Raw genomic sequence first — 18235 nt, 5'->3', positions numbered from 1 at the left:
TCTCCAATCTTCCCAAATTCTGATAGAGGGCCATGAGACTTAGACCTGAGTGCAAAAATGGAGGCTCTAGCCCCTTCCAGAGCTGAGATATCGAAACTCAAATATTCGGCCCGAAAAAAAAACGACAGTGGTACCCCTTACGGGTTTTTTTTTTGGGGCGAAAAATTAAGTTTTTCCAATCTTCCCAAATTCTGGTAGAGGGCCATGAGACTTAGACCTGAGTGCAAAAATGGAGGCTCTAGCCCCTTCCAGAGCTGAGATATCGAAACTCAAAAATTCTGCCCGAAAAAAAAACGACAGTGGTACCCCTTACGTTTTTTTTTTTTGGCGAAAAATTAAGTTTCTCCAATCTTCCCAAATTCTGATAGAGGGCCATGAGACTTAGACATGAGTGCAAAAATGGAGGCTCTAGCCCCTTCCAGAGCTGAGATATCGAAACTCAAAAATTCGGCCCGAAAAAAAAAACGACAGTGGTACCCCTTACGGTTTTTTTTTTTGGGCGAAAAATTAAGTTTCTCCAATCTTCCCAAATTCTGATAGAGGGCCATGAGACTTAGACCTGAGTGCAAAAATGGAGGCTCTAGCCCCTTCCAGAGCTGAGATATCGAAACTCAAAAATTCGGCCCGAATAAAAACGACAGTGGTACCCCTTACGTTTTTTTTTTGGTCGAAAAATTAAGTTTCTCCAATCTTCCCAAATTCTGATAGAGGGCCATGAGACTTAGACCTGAGTGCAAAAATGGAGGCTCTAGCCCCTTCCAGAGCTGAGATATCGAAACTCAAAAATTCGGCCCGAAAAAAAAACGACAGTAGTACCCCTTACGTTTTTTTTGGGGGCAAAAAAATTAAGTTTCTCCAATCTTCCCAAATTCTGATAGAGGGCCATGAGACTTAGACCTGAGTGCAAAAATGGAGGCTCTAGCCCCTTCCAGAGCTGAGATATCGAAACTCAAAAATTCGGCCCGAAAAAAAAACGACAGTGGTACCCCTTACGTTTTTTTTTTTGGGGGGCGAAAAATTAAGTTTCTCCAATCTTCCCAAATTCTGATAGAGGGCCATGAGACTTAGACCTGAGTGCAAAAATGGAGGCTCTAGCCCCTTCCAGAGCTGAGATATCGAAACTCAAAAATTCGGCCCGAAAAAAAAATGACAGTGGTACCCCTTCCTTTTTTTTTTTTTTGGGGGGCGAAAAATTAATTTTCTCCAATCTTCCCAAAACTCTGGATTTTGATAGAGGGCCATGAGACTTAGACCTGAGTGCAAAAATGGAGGCTCTAGCCCCTTCCAGAGCTGAGATATCGAAACTCAAATATTCGGCCCGAAAAAAAAACGACAGTGGTACCCCTTACGTTTTTTTTTTGGGCGAAAAAATAAGTTTCTCCAATCTTCCCAAATTCTGATAGAGGGCCATGAGACTTAGACCTGAGTGCAAAAATGGAGGCTCTAGCCACTTCCAGAGCTGAGATATCTAAACTCAAAAATTCGGCCCGAAAAAAAAACGACAGTGGTACCCCTTACGTTTTTTTTTTTGGGCGAAAAATTAAGTTTCTCCAATCTTCCCAAATTCTGATAGAGGGCCATGAGACTTAGACCTGAGTGCAAAAATGGAGGCTCTAGCCCCTTCCAGAGCTGAGATATCGAAACTCAAAAATTCGGCCCGAAAAAAAAAACGACAGTGGTACCCCTTACGTTTTTTTTTGGGGCGAAAAATTAAGTTTCTCCAATCTTCCCAAATTCTGATAGAGGGCCATGAGACTTAGACCTGAGTGCAAAAATGGAGGCTCTAGCCCCTTCCAGAGCTGAGATATCGAAACTCAAAAATTCGGCCCGAAAAAAAAACGACAGTGGTACCCCTTCCTTTTTTTTTTTTTTTGGGCGAAAAATTAATTTTCTCCAATCTTCCCAAAACTCTGGATTTTGATAGAGGGCCATGAGACTTAGACCTGAGTGCAAAAATGGAGGCTCTTGCCCCTTCCAGAGCTGAGATATCGAAACTCAAAAATTCGGCCCGAAAAAAAAAAACGACAGTGGTACCCCTTACGTTTTTTTTTTGGGGGCGAAAAATTAAGTTTCTCCAATCTTCCCAAATTCTGGTAGAGGGCCATGAGACTTAGACCTGAGTGCAAAAATGGAGGCTCTAGCCCCTTCCAGAGTTGAGATATCGAAACTCAAAAATTCGGCCCGAAAAAAAAAACGACAGTGGTACCCCTTACGTTTTTTTTTTTGGGGCGAAAAATTAAGTTTCTCCAATCTTCCCAAAACTCTGGATTCTGATAGAGGGCCATGAGACTTAGACCTGAGTGCAAAAATGGAGGCTCTAGCCCCTTCCAGAGCTGAGATATCGAAACTCAAAAATTCGTCCCGAAAAAAAAAACGACAGTGGTACCCCTTACGTTTTTTTTTTTGGGGCGAAAAATTAAGTTTCTCCAATCTTCCCAAATTCTGGTAGAGGGCCATGAGACTTAGACCTGAGTGCAAAAATGGAGGCTCTAGCCCCTTCCAGAGTTGAGATACCGAAACTCAAAAATTCGGCCCGAAAAAAAAAACGACAGTGGTACCCCTTACGTTTTTTTTGGGGGGCGAAAAATTAAGTTTCTCCAATCTTCCCAAATTCTGATAGAGGGCCATGAGACTTAGACCTGAGTGCAAAAATGGAGGCTCTAGCCCCTTCCAGAGCTGAGATATCGAAACTCAAAAATTCGGCCCGAAAAAAAAACGACAGTGGTACCCCTTACGTTTTTTTTTTTGGCGAAAAATTAAGTTTCTCCAATCTTCCCAAATTCTGATAGAGGGCCATGAGACTTAGACCTGAGTGCAAAAATGGAGGCTCTAGCCCCTTCCAGAGCTGAGATATCGAAACTCAAAAATTCGGCCCGAAAAAAAAACGACAGTGGTACCCCTTACGTTTTTTTTTTTTGGGCGAAAAATTAAGTTTCTCCAATCTTCCCAAATTCTGATAGAGGGCCATGAGACTTAGACCTGAGTGCGAAAATGGAGGCTCTAGCCCCTTCCAGAGCTGAGATATCGAAACTCAAAAGTTCGGCCCGAAAAAAAAAACGACAGTGGTACCCCTTACGTTTTTTTTTTGGGCGAAAAATTAAGTTTCTCCAATCTTCCCAAATTCTGATAGAGGGCCATGAGACTTAGACCTGAGTGCAAAAATGGAGGCTCTAGCCCCTTCCAGAGCTGAGATATCGAAACTCAAAAATTCGGCCCGAAAAAAAAAATGACAGTGGTACCCCTTACGTTTTTTTTTTTGGGGCGAAAAATTAAGTTTCTCCAATCTTCCCAAATTCTGGTAGAGGGCCATGAGACTTAGACCTGAGTGCAAAAATGGAGGCTCTAGCCCCTTCCAGAGTTGAGATACCGAAACTCAAAAATTCGGCCCGAAAAAAAAAACGACAGTGGTACCCCTTACGTTTTTTTTGGGGGGCGAAAAATTAAGTTTCTCCAATCTTCCCAAATTCTGATAGAGGGCCATGAGACTTAGACCTGAGTGCAAAAATGGAGGCTCTAGCCCCTTCCAGAGCTGAGATATCGAAACTCAAAAATTCGGCCCGAAAAAAAAACGACAGTGGTACCCCTTACGTTTTTTTTTTTTTGGCGAAAAATTAAGTTTCTCCAATCTTCCCAAATTCTGATAGAGGGCCATGAGACTTAGACCTGAGTGCAAAAATGGAGGCTCTAGCCCCTTCCAGAGCTGAGATATCGAAACTCAAAAATTCGGCCCGAAAAAAAAACGACAGTGGTACCCCTTACGTTTTTTTTTTTGGGCGAAAAATTAAGTTTCTCCAATCTTCCCAAATTCTGATAGAGGGCCATGAGACTTAGACCTGAGTGCGAAAATGGAGGCTCTAGCCCCTTCCAGAGCTGAGATATCGAAACTCAAAAGTTCGGCCCGAAAAAAAAAACGACAGTGGTACCCCTTACGTTTTTTTTTTGGGCGAAAAATTAAGTTTCTCCAATCTTCCCAAATTCTGATAGAGGGCCATGAGACTTAGACCTGAGTGCAAAAATGGAGGCTCTAGCCCCTTCCAGAGCTGAGATATCGAAACTCAAAAATTCGGCCCGAAAAAAAAATGACAGTGGTACCCCTTACGTTTTTTTTTTTGGGGCGAAAAATTAAGTTTCTCCAATCTTCCCAAAACTCTGGATTCTGATAGAGGGCCATGAGACTTAGACCTGAGTGCAAAAATGGAGGCTCTAGCCCCTTCCAGAGCTGAGATATCGAAACTCAAAAATTCGGCCCGAAAAAAAAAACGACAGTGGTACCCCTTACGTTTTTTTTTTTGGGCGAAAAATTAAGTTTCTCCAATCTTCCCAAATTCTGATAGAGGGCCATGAGACTTAGACCTGAGTGCAAAAATGGAGGCTCTAGCCCCTTCCAGAGCTGAGATATCGAAACTCAAAAATTCGGCCCGAAAAAAAAAACGACAGTGGTACCCCTTACGTTTTTTTTTTTGGGGCGAAAAATTAAGTTTCTCCAATCTTCCCAAATTCTGATAGAGGGCCATGAGACTTAGACCTGAGTGCAAAAATGGAGGCTTACGTGGTACCCCTTACGTTTTTTTTTTTTGGGCGAAAAATTAAGTTTCTCCAATCTTCCCAAATTCTGATAGAGGGCCATGAGACTTAGACCTGAGTGCAAAAATGGAGGCTCTAGCCCCTTCCAGAGCTGAGATATCGAAACTCAAATATTCGGCCCGAAAAAAAAACGACAGTGGTACCCCTTACGTTTTTTTTTTGGGCGAAAAATTAAGTTTCTCCAATCTTCCCAAATTCTGATAGAGGGCCATGAGACTTAGACCTGAGTGCAAAAATGGAGGCTCTAGCCACTTCCAGAGCTGAGATATCTAAACTCAAAAATTCGGCCCGAAAAAAAAACGACAGTGGTACCCCTTACGTTTTTTTTTTTGGGCGAAAAATTAAGTTTCTCCAATCTTCCCAAATTCTGATAGAGGGCCATGAGACTTAGACCTGAGTGCAAAAATAGAGGCTCTAGCCCCTTCCAGAGCTGAGATATCGAAACTCAAAAATTCGGCCCGAAAAAAAAAACGACAGTGGTACGCCTTACGTTTTTTTTGGGGGGGGGCGAAAAATTAAGTTTCTCCAATCTTCCCAAATTCTGATAGAGGGCCATGAGACTTAGACCTGAGTGCAAAAATGGAGGCTCTAGCCCCTTCCAGAGCTGAGATATCGAAACTCAAAAATTCGGCCCGAAAAAAAAACGACAGTGGTACCCCTTACGTTTTTTTTTTTGGCGAAAAATTAAGTTTCTCCAATCTTCCCAAATTCTGATAGAGGGCCATGAGACTTAGACCTGAGTGCAAAAATGGAGGCTCTAGCCCCTTCCAGAGCTGAGATATCGAAACTCAAAAATTCGGCCCGAAAAAAAAACGACAGTGGTACCCCTTACGTTTTTTTTTTTGGGCGAAAAATTAAGTTTCTCCAATCTTCCCAAATTCTGATAGAGGGCCATGAGACTTAGACCTGAGTGCGAAAATGGAGGCTCTAGCCCCTTCCAGAGCTGAGATATCGAAACTCAAAAGTTCGGCCCGAAAAAAAAAACGACAGTGGTACCCCTTACGTTTTTTTTTTGGGCGAAAAATTAAGTTTCTCCAATCTTCCCAAATTCTGATAGAGGGCCATGAGACTTAGACCTGAGTGCAAAAATGGAGGCTCTAGCCCCTTCCAGAGCTGAGATATCGAAACTCAAAAATTCGGCCCGAAAAAAAAATGACAGTGGTACCCCTTACGTTTTTTTTTTTGGGGCGAAAAATTAAGTTTCTCCAATCTTCCCAAATTCTGGTAGAGGGCCATGAGACTTAGACCTGAGTGCAAAAATGGAGGCTCTAGCCCCTTCCAGAGTTGAGATACCGAAACTCAAAAATTCGGCCCGAAAAAAAAAACGACAGTGGTACCCCTTACGTTTTTTTTTGGGGGCGAAAAATTAAGTTTCTCCAATCTTCCCAAATTCTGATAGAGGGCCATGAGACTTAGACCTGAGTGCAAAAATGGAGGCTCTAGCCCCTTCCAGAGCTGAGATATCGAAACTCAAAAATTCGGCCCGAAAAAAAAACGACAGTGGTACCCCTTACGTTTTTTTTTTTGGCGAAAAATTAAGTTTCTCCAATCTTCCCAAATTCTGATAGAGGGCCATGAGACTTAGACCTGAGTGCAAAAATGGAGGCTCTAGCCCCTTCCAGAGCTGAGATATCGAAACTCAAAAATTCGGCCCGAAAAAAAAACGACAGTGGTACCCCTTACGTTTTTTTTTTTGGGCGAAAAATTAAGTTTCTCCAATCTTCCCAAATTCTGATAGAGGGCCATGAGACTTAGACCTGAGTGCGAAAATGGAGGCTCTAGCCCCTTCCAGAGCTGAGATATCGAAACTCAAAAGTTCGGCCCGAAAAAAAAAACGACAGTGGTACCCCTTATGTTTTTTTTTTGGGCGAAAAATTAAGTTTCTCCAATCTTCCCAAATTCTGATAGAGGGCCATGAGACTTAGACCTGAGTGCAAAAATGGAGGCTCTAGCCCCTTCCAGAGCTGAGATATCGAAACTCAAAAATTCGGCCCGAAAAAAAAATGACAGTGGTACCCCTTACGTTTTTTTTTTTGGGGCGAAAAATTAAGTTTCTCCAATCTTCCCAAAACTCTGGATTCTGATAGAGGGCCATGAGACTTAGACCTGAGTGCAAAAATGGAGGCTCTAGCCCCTTCCAGAGCTGAGATATCGAAACTCAAAAATTCGGCCCGAAAAAAAAAACGACAGTGGTACCCCTTACGTTTTTTTTTTTGGGCGAAAAATTAAGTTTCTCCAATCTTCCCAAATTCTGATAGAGGGCCATGAGACTTAGACCTGAGTGCAAAAATGGAGGCTCTAGCCCCTTCCAGAGCTGAGATATCGAAACTCAAAAATTCGGCCCGAAAAAAAAAACGACAGTGGTACCCCTTACGTTTTTTTTTGGGGGGCGAAAAATTAAGTTTCTCCAATCTTCCCAAATTCTGATAGAGGGCCATGAGACTTAGACCTGAGTGCAAAAATGGAGGCTTACGTGGTACCCCTTACGTTTTTTTTTTTTGGGCGAAAAATTAAGTTTCTCCAATCTTCCCAAATTCTGATAGAGGGCCATGAGACTTAGACCTGAGTGCAAAAATGGAGGCTCTAGCCCCTTCCAGAGCTGAGATATCGAAACTCAAATATTCGGCCCGAAAAAAAAACGACAGTGGTACCCCTTACGTTTTTTTTTTGGGCGAAAAATTAAGTTTCTCCAATCTTCCCAAATTCTGATAGAGGGCCATGAGACTTAGACCTGAGTGCAAAAATGGAGGCTCTAGCCACTTCCAGAGCTGAGATATCTAAACTCAAAAATTCGGCCCGAAAAAAAAACGACAGTGGTACCCCTTACGTTTTTTTTTTTGGGCGAAAAATTAAGTTTCTCCAATCTTCCCAAATTTTGATAGAGGGCCATGAGACTTAGACCTGAGTGCAAAAATGGAGGCTCTAGCCCCTTCCAGAGCTGAGATATCGAAACTCAAAAATTCGGCCCGAAAAAAAAAACGACAGTGGTACCCCTTACGTTTTTTTTTTTGGGCGAAAAATTAAGTTTCTCCAATCTTCCCAAATTCTGATAGAGGGCCATGAGACTTAGACCTGAGTGCAAAAATGGAGGCTCTAGCCCCTTCCAGAGCTGAGATATCGAAACTCAAAAATTCGGCCCGAAAAAAAAACGACAGTGGTACCCCTTACGTTTTTTTTTTTTGGCGAAAAATTAAGTTTCTCCAATCTTCCCAAATTCTGATAGAGGGCCATGAGACTTAGACCTGAGTGCAAAAATGGAGGCTCTAGCCCCTTCCAGAGCTGAGATATCGAAACTCAAAAATTCGGCCCGAAAAAAAAACGACAGTGGTACCCCTTACGTTTTTTTTTTTGGGCGAAAAATTAAGTTTCTCCAATCTTCCCAAATTCTGATAGAGGGCCATGAGACTTAGACCTGAGTGCGAAAATGGAGGCTCTAGCCCCTTCCAGAGCTGAGATATCGAAACTCAAAAGTTCGGCCCGAAAAAAAAAACGACAGTGGTACCCCTTACGTTTTTTTTTTGGGCGAAAAATTAAGTTTCTCCAATCTTCCCAAATTCTGATAGAGGGCCATGAGACTTAGACCTGAGTGCAAAAATGGAGGCTCTAGCCCCTTCCAGAGCTGAGATATCGAAACTCAAAAATTCGGCCCGAAAAAAAAATGACAGTGGTACCCCTTACGTTTTTTTTTTTGGGGCGAAAAATTAAGTTTCTCCAATCTTCCCAAATTCTGGTAGAGGGCCATGAGACTTAGACCTGAGTGCAAAAATGGAGGCTCTAGCCCCTTCCAGAGTTGAGATACCGAAACTCAAAAATTCGGCCCGAAAAAAAAAACGACAGTGGTACCCCTTACGTTTTTTTTTGGGGGCGAAAAATTAAGTTTCTCCAATCTTCCCAAATTCTGATAGAGGGCCATGAGACTTAGACCTGAGTGCAAAAATGGAGGCTCTAGCCCCTTCCAGAGCTGAGATATCGAAACTCAAAAATTCGGCCCGAAAAAAAAACGACAGTGGTACCCCTTACGTTTTTTTTTTTGGCGAAAAATTAAGTTTCTCCAATCTTCCCAAATTCTGATAGAGGGCCATGAGACTTAGACCTGAGTGCAAAAATGGAGGCTCTAGCCCCTTCCAGAGCTGAGATATCGAAACTCAAAAATTCGGCCCGAAAAAAAAACGACAGTGGTACCCCTTACGTTTTTTTTTTTGGGCGAAAAATTAAGTTTCTCCAATCTTCCCAAATTCTGATAGAGGGCCATGAGACTTAGACCTGAGTGCGAAAATGGAGGCTCTAGCCCCTTCCAGAGCTGAGATATCGAAACTCAAAAGTTCGGCCCGAAAAAAAAAACGACAGTGGTACCCCTTACGTTTTTTTTTTGGGCGAAAAATTAAGTTTCTCCAATCTTCCCAAATTCTGATAGAGGGCCATGAGACTTAGACCTGAGTGCAAAAATGGAGGCTCTAGCCCCTTCCAGAGCTGAGATATCGAAACTCAAAAATTCGGCCCGAAAAAAAAATGACAGTGGTACCCCTTACGTTTTTTTTTTTGGGGCGAAAAATTAAGTTTCTCCAATCTTCCCAAAACTCTGGATTCTGATAGAGGGCCATGAGACTTAGACCTGAGTGCAAAAATGGAGGCTCTAGCCCCTTCCAGAGCTGAGATATCGAAACTCAAAAATTCGGCCCGAAAAAAAAAACGACAGTGGTACCCCTTACGTTTTTTTTTTTGGGCGAAAAATTAAGTTTCTCCAATCTTCCCAAATTCTGATAGAGGGCCATGAGACTTAGACCTGAGTGCAAAAATGGAGGCTCTAGCCCCTTCCAGAGCTGAGATATCGAAACTCAAAAATTCGGCCCGAAAAAAAAAACGACAGTGGTACCCCTTACGTTTTTTTTTTGGGGGCGAAAAATTAAGTTTCTCCAATCTTCCCAAATTCTGATAGAGGGCCATGAGACTTAGACCTGAGTGCAAAAATGGAGGCTTACGTGGTACCCCTTACGTTTTTTTTTTTTGGGCGAAAAATTAAGTTTCTCCAATCTTCCCAAATTCTGATAGAGGGCCATGAGACTTAGACCTGAGTGCAAAAATGGAGGCTCTAGCCCCTTCCAGAGCTGAGATATCGAAACTCAAATATTCGGCCCGAAAAAAAAACGACAGTGGTACCCCTTACGTTTTTTTTTTGGGCGAAAAATTAAGTTTCTCCAATCTTCCCAAATTCTGATAGAGGGCCATGAGACTTAGACCTGAGTGCAAAAATGGAGGCTCTAGCCACTTCCAGAGCTGAGATATCTAAACTCAAAAATTCGGCCCGAAAAAAAAACGACAGTGGTACCCCTTACGTTTTTTTTTTTGGGCGAAAAATTAAGTTTCTCCAATCTTCCCAAATTTTGATAGAGGGCCATGAGACTTAGACCTGAGTGCAAAAATGGAGGCTCTAGCCCCTTCCAGAGCTGAGATATCGAAACTCAAAAATTCGGCCCGAAAAAAAAAACGACAGTGGTACCCCTTACGTTTTTTTTTTTGGGCGAAAAATTAAGTTTCTCCAATCTTCCCAAATTCTGATAGAGGGCCATGAGACTTAGACCTGAGTGCAAAAATGGAGGCTCTAGCCCCTTCCAGAGCTGAGATATCGAAACTCAAAAATTCGGCCCGAAAAAAAAACGACAGTGGTACCCCTTACGTTTTTTTTTTTGGGCGAAAAATTAAGTTTCTCCAATCTTCCCAAATTCTGATAGAGGGCCATGAGACTTAGACCTGAGTGCAAAAATGGAGGCTCTAGCCCCTTCCAGAGCTGAGATATCGAAACTCAAAAATTCGGCCCGAAAAAAAAACGACAGTGGTACCCCTTACGTTTTTTTTTTTTGGGCGAAAAATTAAGTTTCTCCAATCTTCCCAAATTCTGATAGAGGGCCATGAGACTTAGACCTGAGTGCAAAAATGGAGGCTCTAGCCCCTTCCAGAGCTGAGATATCGAAACTCAAATATTCGGCCCGAAAAAAAAAACGACAGTGGTACCCCTTACGTTTTTTTTTTGGGCGAAAATTTAAGTTTCTCCAATCTTCCCAAATTCTGATAGAGGGCCATGAGACTTAGACCTGAGTGCAAAAATGGAGGCTCTAGCCACTTCCAGAGCTGAGATATCTAAACTCAAAAATTCGGCCCGAAAAAAAAACGACAGTGGTACCCCTTACGTTTTTTTTTTTGGGCGAAAAATTAAGTTTCTCCAATCTTCCCAAATTCTGATAGAGGGCCATGAGACTTAGACCTGAGTGCAAAAATGGAGGCTCTAGCCCCTTCCAGAGCTGAGATATCGAAACTCAAAAATTCGGCCCGAAAAAAAAACCGACAGTGGTACCCCTTACGTTTTTTTTTTTGGGCGAAAAATTAAGTTTCTCCAATCTTCCCAAATTCTGATAGAGGGCCATGAGACTTAGACCTGAGTGCAAAAATGGAGGCTCTAGCCCCTTCCAGAGCTGAGATATCGAAACTCAAATATTCGGCCCGAAAAAAAAACGACAGTGGTACCCCTTACGTTTTTTTTTTGGGCGAAAAATTAAGTTTCTCCAATCTTCCCAAATTCTGATAGAGGGCCATGAGACTTAGACCTGAGTGCAAAAATGGAGGCTCTAGCCCCTTCCAGAGCTGAGATATCGAAACTCAAAAATTCGGCCCGAAAAAAAAACGACAGTGGTACCCCTTACGTTGTTTTTTTTTGGGCGAAAAATTAAGTTTCTCCAATCTTCCCAAATTCTGATAGAGGGCCATGAGACTTAGACCTGAGTGCAAAAATGGAGGCTCTAGCCCCTTCCAGAGCTGAGATATCGAAATTCAAAAATTCGGCCCGAAAAAAAAACGACAGTGGTACCCCTTACGTTTTTTTTTTGGGCGAAAAATTAAGTTTCTCCAATCTTCCCAAATTCTGATAGAGGGCCATGAGACTTAGACCTGAGTGCAAAAATGGAGGCTCTAGCCCCTTCCAGAGCTGAGATATCGAAACTCAAAAATTCGGCCCGAAAAAAAAAACGACAGTGGTACCCCTTACGTTTTTTTTTTTTGGGCGAAAAATTAAGTTTCTCCAATCTTCCCAAATTCTGATAGAGGGCCATGAGACTTAGACCTGAGTGCAAAAATGGAGGCTCTAGCCCCTTCCAGAGCTGAGATATCGAAACTCAAAAATTCGGCCCGAAAAAAAAAACGACAGTGGTACCCCTTACGTTTTTTTTTTTTGGGCGAAAAATTAAGTTTCTCCAATCTTCCCAAATTCTGATAGAGGGCCATGAGACTTAGACCTGAGTGCAAAAATGGAGGCTCTAGCCCCTTCCAGAGCTGAGATATCGAAACTCAAAAATTCGGCCCGAAAAAAAAATGACAGTGGTACCCCTTACGTTTTTTTTTTTGGGGCGAAAAATTAAGTTTCTCCAATCTTCCCAAAACTCTGGATTCTGATAGAGGGCCATGAGACTTAGACCTGAGTGCAAAAATGGAGGCTCTAGCCCCTTCCAGAGCTGAGATATCGAAACTCAAAAATTCGGCCCGAAAAAAAAAACGACAGTGGTACCCCTTACGTTTTTTTTTTTTGGGCGAAAAATTAAGTTTCTCCAATCTTCCCAAATTCTGATAGAGGGCCATGAGACTTAGACCTGAGTGCAAAAATGGAGGCTCTAGCCCCTTCCAGAGCTGAGATATCGAAACTCAAAAATTCGGCCCGAAAAAAAAACGACAGTGGTACCCCTTACGTTTTTTTTTTGGGCGAAAAAGTAAGTTTCTCCAATCTTCCCAAATTCTGATAAAGGGGCCATGAGACTTAGACCTGAGTGCAAAAATGGAGGCTCTAGCCCCTTCCAGAGCTGAGATATCGAAACTCAAAAATTCGGCCCGAAAAAAAAACGACAGTGGTACCCCTTACGTTTTTTTTTTTGGGCGAAAAATTAAGTTTCTCCAATCTTCCCAAATTCTTATAGAGGGCCATGAGACTTAGACCTGAGTGCAAAAATGGAGGCTCTAGCCCCTTCCAGAGCTGAGATATCGAAACTCAAAAATTCGGCCCGAAAAAAAAACGACAGTGGTACCCCTTACGTTTTTTTTTTTTGGGCGAAAAATTAAGTTTCTCCAATCTTCCTAAATTCTGATAGAGGGCCATGAGACTTAGACCTGAGTGCAAAAATGGAGGCTCTAGCCCCTTCCAGAGCTGAGATATCGAAACTCAAAAATTCGGCCCGAAAAAAAAAACGACAGTGGTACCCCTTACGGTTTTTTTTTTGGGCGAAAAATTAAGTTTCTCCAATCTTCCCAAATTCTGATAGAGGGCCATGAGACTTAGACCTGAGTGCAAAAATGGAGGCTCTAGCCCCTTCCAGAGCTGAGATATCGAAACTCAAAAATTCGGCCCGAAAAAAAAAACGACAGTGGTACCCCTTACGTTTTTTTTTTTTTGGGCGAAAAATTAAGTTTCTCCAATCTTCCCAAATTCTGATAGAGGGCCATGAGACTTAGACCTGAGTGCAAAAATGGAGGCTCTAGCCCCTTCCAGAGCTGAGATATCGAAACTCAAAAATTCGGCCCGAAAAAAAAAACGACAGTGGTACCCCTTACGTTTTTTTTTTTTGGGCGAAAAATTAAGTTTCTCCAATCTTCCCAAATTCTGATAGAGGGCCATGAGACTTAGACCTGAGTGCAAAAATGGAGGCTCTAGCCCCTTCCAGAGCTGAGATATCGAAACTCAAAAATTCGGCCCGAAAAAAAAATGACAGTGGTACCCCTTACGTTTTTTTTTGGGGGCGAAAAATTAAGTTTCTCCAATCTTCCCAAAACTCTGGATTCTGATAGAGGGCCATGAGACTTAGACCTGAGTGCAAAAATGGAGGCTCTAGCCCCTTCCAGAGCTGAGATATCGAAACTCAAAAATTCGGCCCGAAAAAAAAAAACGACAGTGGTACCCCTTACGTTTTTTTTTTTTGGGCGAAAAATTAAGTTTCTCCAATCTTCCCAAATTCTGATAGAGGGCCATGAGACTTAGACCTGAGTGCAAAAATGGAGGCTCTAGCCCCTTCCAGAGCTGAGATATCGAAACTCAAAAATTCGGCCCGAAAAAAAAACGACAGTGGTACCCCTTACGTTTTTTTTTTGGGCGAAAATGTAAGTTTCTCCAATCTTCCCAAATTCTGATAGAGGGCCATGAGACTTAGACCTGAGTGCAAAAATGGAGGCTCTAGCCCCTTCCAGAGCTGAGATATCGAAACTCAAAAATTCGGCCCGAAAAAAAAACGACAGTGGTACCCCTTACGTTTTTTTTTTTGGGCGAAAAATTAAGTTTCTCCAATCTTCCCAAATTCTTATAGAGGGCCATGAGACTTAGACCTGAGTGCAAAAATGGAGGCTCTAGCCCCTTCCAGAGCTGAGATATCGAAACTCAAAAATTCGGCCCGAAAAAAAAACGAGTGGTACCCCTTACGTTTTTTTTTTTTGGGCGAAAAATTAAGTTTCTCCAATCTTCCCAAATTCTGATAGAGGGCCATGAGACTTAGACCTGAGTGCAAAAATGGAGGCTCTAGCCCCTTCCAGAGCTGAGATATCGAAACTCAAATATTCGGCCCGAAAAAAAAACGACAGTGGTACCCCTTACGTTTTTTTTTGGGGCGAAAAATTAAGTTTCTCCAATCTTCCCAAATTCTGATAGAGGGCCATGAGACTTAGACCTGAGTGCAAAAATGGAGGCTCTAGCCCCTTCCAGAGCTGAGATATCGAAACTCAAAAATTCGGCCCGAAAAAAAAACGACAGTGGTACCCCTTACGTTTTTTTTTGGGGCGAAAAATTAAGTTTCTCCAATCTTCCCAAATTCTGATAGAGGGCCATGAGACTTAGACCTGAGTGCAAAAATGGAGGCTCTAGCCCCTTCCAGAGCTGAGATATCGAAACTCAAAAATTCGGCCCGAAAAAAAAACGACAGTGGTACCCCTTACGTTTTTTTTTTGGGCGAAAAATTAAGTTTCTGCAATCTTCCCAAATTCTGATAGAGGGCCATGAGACTTAGACCTGAGTGCAAAAATGGAGGCTCTAGCCCCTTCCAGAGCTGAGATATCGAAACTCAAAAATTCGGCCCGAAAAAAAAACGACAGTGGTACCCCTTACGTTTTTTTTTTTGGGCGAAAAATTAAGTTTCTCCAATCTTCCCAAATTCTGATAGAGGGCCATGAGACTTAGACCTGAGTGCAAAAATGGAGGCTCTAGCCCCTTCCAGAGCTGAGATATCGAAACTCAAAAATTCGGCCCGAAAAAAAAACGACAGTGGTACCCCTTACGTTTTTTTTTTTTGGGCGAAAAATTAAGTTTCTCCAATCTTCCCAAATTCTGATAGAGGGCCATGAGACTTAGACCTGAGTGCAAAAATGGAGGCTCTAGCCCCTTCCAGAGCTGAGATATCGAAACTCAAAAATTCGGCCCGAAAAAAAAATGACAGTGGTACCCCTTACGTTTTTTTTTTTTTGGGGCGAAAAAATCAAGTTTCTCCAATCTTCCCAAAACTCTGGATTCTGATAGAGGGCCATGAGACTTAGACCTGAGTGCAAAAATGGAGGCTCTAGCCCCTTCCAGAGCTGAGATATCGAAACTCAAAAATTCGTCCCGAAAAAAAAAACGACAGTGGTACCCCTTACGTTTTTTTTTTTTGGGCGAAAAATTAAGTTTCTCCAATCTTCCCAAATTCTGATAGAGGGCCATGAGACTTAGACCTGAGTGCAAAAATGGAGGCTCTAGCCCCTTCCAGAGCTGAGATATCGAAACTCAAAAATTCGGCCCGAAAAAAAAACGACAGTGGTACCCCTTACGTTTTTTTTTGGGCGAAAAAGTAAGTTTCTCCAATCTTCCCAAATTCTGATAGAGGGCCATGAGACTTAGACCTGAGTGCAAAAATGGAGGCTCTAGCCCCTTCCAGAGCTGAGATATCGAAACTCAAAAATTCGGCCCGAAAAAAAAACGACAGTGGTACCCCTTACGTTTTTTTTTTTGGGCGAAAAATTAAGTTTCTCCAATCTTCCCAAATTCTTATAGAGGGCCATGAGACTTAGACCTGAGTGCAAAAATGGAGGCTCTAGCCCCTTCCAGAGCTGAGATATCGAAACTCAAAAATTCGGCCCGAAAAAAAAACGACAGTGGTACCCCTTACGTTTTTTTTTTTTGGGCGAAAAATTAAGTTTCTCCAATCTTCCCAAATTCTTATAGAGGGCCATGAGACTTAGACCTGAGTGCAAAAATGGAGGCTCTAGCCCCTTCCAGAGCTGAGATATCGAAACTCAAAAATTCGGCCCGAAAAAAAAACGACAGTGGTACCCCTTACGTTTTTTTTTTTTGGGCGAAAAATTAAGTTTCTCCAATCTTCCCAAATTCTGATAGAGGGCCATGAGACTTAGACCTGAGTGCAAAAATGGAGGCTCTAGCCCCTTCCAGAGCTGAGATATCGAAACTCAAATATTCGGCCCGAAAAAAAAAACGACAGTGGTACCCCTTACGTATTTTTTTGGGGCGAAAAATTAAGTTTCTCCAATCTTCCCAAATTCTGATAGAGGGCCATGAGACTTAGACCTGAGTGCAAAAATGGAGGCTCTAGCCCCTTCCAGAGCTGAGATATCGAAACTCAAAAATTCGGCCCGAAAAAAAAACGACAGTGGTACCCCTTACGTTTTTTTTGGGGGCGAAAAATTAAGTTTCTCCAATCTTCCCAAATTCTGATAGAGGGCCATGAGACTTAGACCTGAGTGCAAAAATGGAGGCTCTAGCCCCTTCCAGAGCTGAGATATCGAAACTCAAAAATTCGGCCCGAAAAAAAAACGACAGTGGTACCCCTTACGTTTTTTTTTTGGGCGAAAAATTAAGTTTCTCCAATCTTCCCAAATTCTGATAGAGGGCCATGAGACTTAGACCTGAGTGCAAAAATGGAGGCTCTAGCCCCTTCCAGAGCTGAGATATCGAAATTCAAAAATTCGGCCCGAAAAAAAAACGACAGTGGTACCCCTTACGTTTTTTTTTTGGGCGAAAAATTAAGTTTCTCCAATCTTCCCAAATTCTGATAGAGGGCCATGAGACTTAGACCTGAGTGCAAAAATGGAGGCTCTAGCCCCTTCCAGAGCTGAGATATCGAAACTCAAAAATTCGGCCCGAAAAAAAAACGACAGTGGTACCCCTTACGTTTTTTTTTTTGGGCGAAAAATTAAGTTTCTCCAATCTTCCCAAATTCTGATAGAGGGCCATGAGACTTAGACCTGAGTGCAAAAATGGAGGCTCTAGCCCCTTCCAGAGCTGAGATATCGAAACTCAAAAATTCGGCCCGAAAAAAAAACGACAGTGGTACCCCTTACGTTTTTTTTTTTGGGGCGAAAAATTAAGTTTCTCCAATCTTCCCAAAACTCTGGATTCTGATAGAGGGCCATGAGACTTAGACCTGAGTGCAAAAATGGAGGCTCTAGCCCCTTCCAGAGCTGAGATATCGAAACTCAAAAATTCGGCCCGAAAAAAAAACGACAGTGGTACCCCTTACGTTTTTTTTTTGGGCGAAAAATTAAGTTTCTCCAATCTTCCCAAATTCTGATAGAGGGCCATGAGACTTAGACCTGAGTGCAAAAATGGAGGCTCTAGCCCCTTCCAGAGCTGAGATATCGAAACTCAAAAATTCGGCCCGAAAAAAAAACGAGTGGTACCCCTTACGTTTTTTTTTTGGGCGAAAAATTAAGTTTCTCCAATCTTCCCAAATTCTGATAGAGGGCCATGAGACTTAGACCTGAGTGCAAAAATGGAGGCTCTAGCCCCTTCCAGAGCTGAGATATCAAAACTCAAATATTCGGCCCGAAAAAAAAAAACGACAGTGGTACCCCTTACGTTTTTTTTTTTGGGCGAAAAATTAAGTTTCTCCAATCTTCCCAAATTCTGATAGAGGGCCATGAGACTTAGACCTGAGTGCAAAAATGGAGGCTCTAGCCCCTTCCAGAGCTGAGATATCGAATCTCAAAAATTCGGCCCGAAAAAAAAACGACAGTGGTACCCCTTACGTTTTTTTTTTTTGGGCGAAAAATTAAGTTTCTCCAATCTTCCCAAATTCTGATAGAGGGCCATGAGACTTAGACCTGAGTGCAAAAATGGAGGCTCTAGCCCCTTCCAGAGCTGAGATATCAAAACTCAAATATTCGGCCCGAAAAAAAAAAACGACAGTGGTACCCCTTACGTTTTTTTTTTTGGGCGAAAAATTAAGTTTCTCCAATCTTCCCAAATTCTGATAGAGGGCCATGAGACTTAGACCTGAGTGCAAAAATGGAGGCTCTAGCCACTTCCAGAGCTGAGATATCTAAACTCAAAAATTCGGCCCGAAAAAAAAACGACAGTGGTACCCCTTACGTTTTTTTTTTTTGGGCGAAAAATTAAGTTTCTCCAATCTTCCCAAATTCTGATAGAGGGCCATGAGACTTAGACCTGAGTGCAAAAATGGAGGCTCTAGCCCCTTCCAGAGCTGAGATATCGAAACTCAAAAATTCGGCCCGAAAAAAAAAACGACAGTGGTACCCCTTACGGTTTTTTTTTTTGGGCGAAAAATTAAGTTTCTCCAATCTTCCCAAATTCTGATAGAGGGCCATGAGACTTAGACCTGAGTGCAAAAATGGAGGCTCTAGCCCC

General features: G+C 42.4%; 1 protein-coding gene across 1 annotated transcript in view; it reads left to right on the top strand.

The window, feature by feature from the left end:
* Positions 1-18235, top strand: part of timm23b (translocase of inner mitochondrial membrane 23 homolog b (yeast)) — a 92992-nt gene that overhangs the window by 27816 nt on the left and 46941 nt on the right. The gene's annotated exons all lie outside the window — the stretch shown is intronic.

This window comes from Pimephales promelas, chromosome 11 (genome assembly GCF_988280905.1).
Source record: "Pimephales promelas chromosome 11, fPimPro1.hap1.1, whole genome shotgun sequence".
Classification (NCBI taxonomy): domain Eukaryota; kingdom Metazoa; phylum Chordata; class Actinopteri; order Cypriniformes; family Leuciscidae; genus Pimephales; species Pimephales promelas.
Note: the sequence above shows the minus strand (reverse complement) of the source record. Positions and strands in the feature narration are given on the sequence as shown.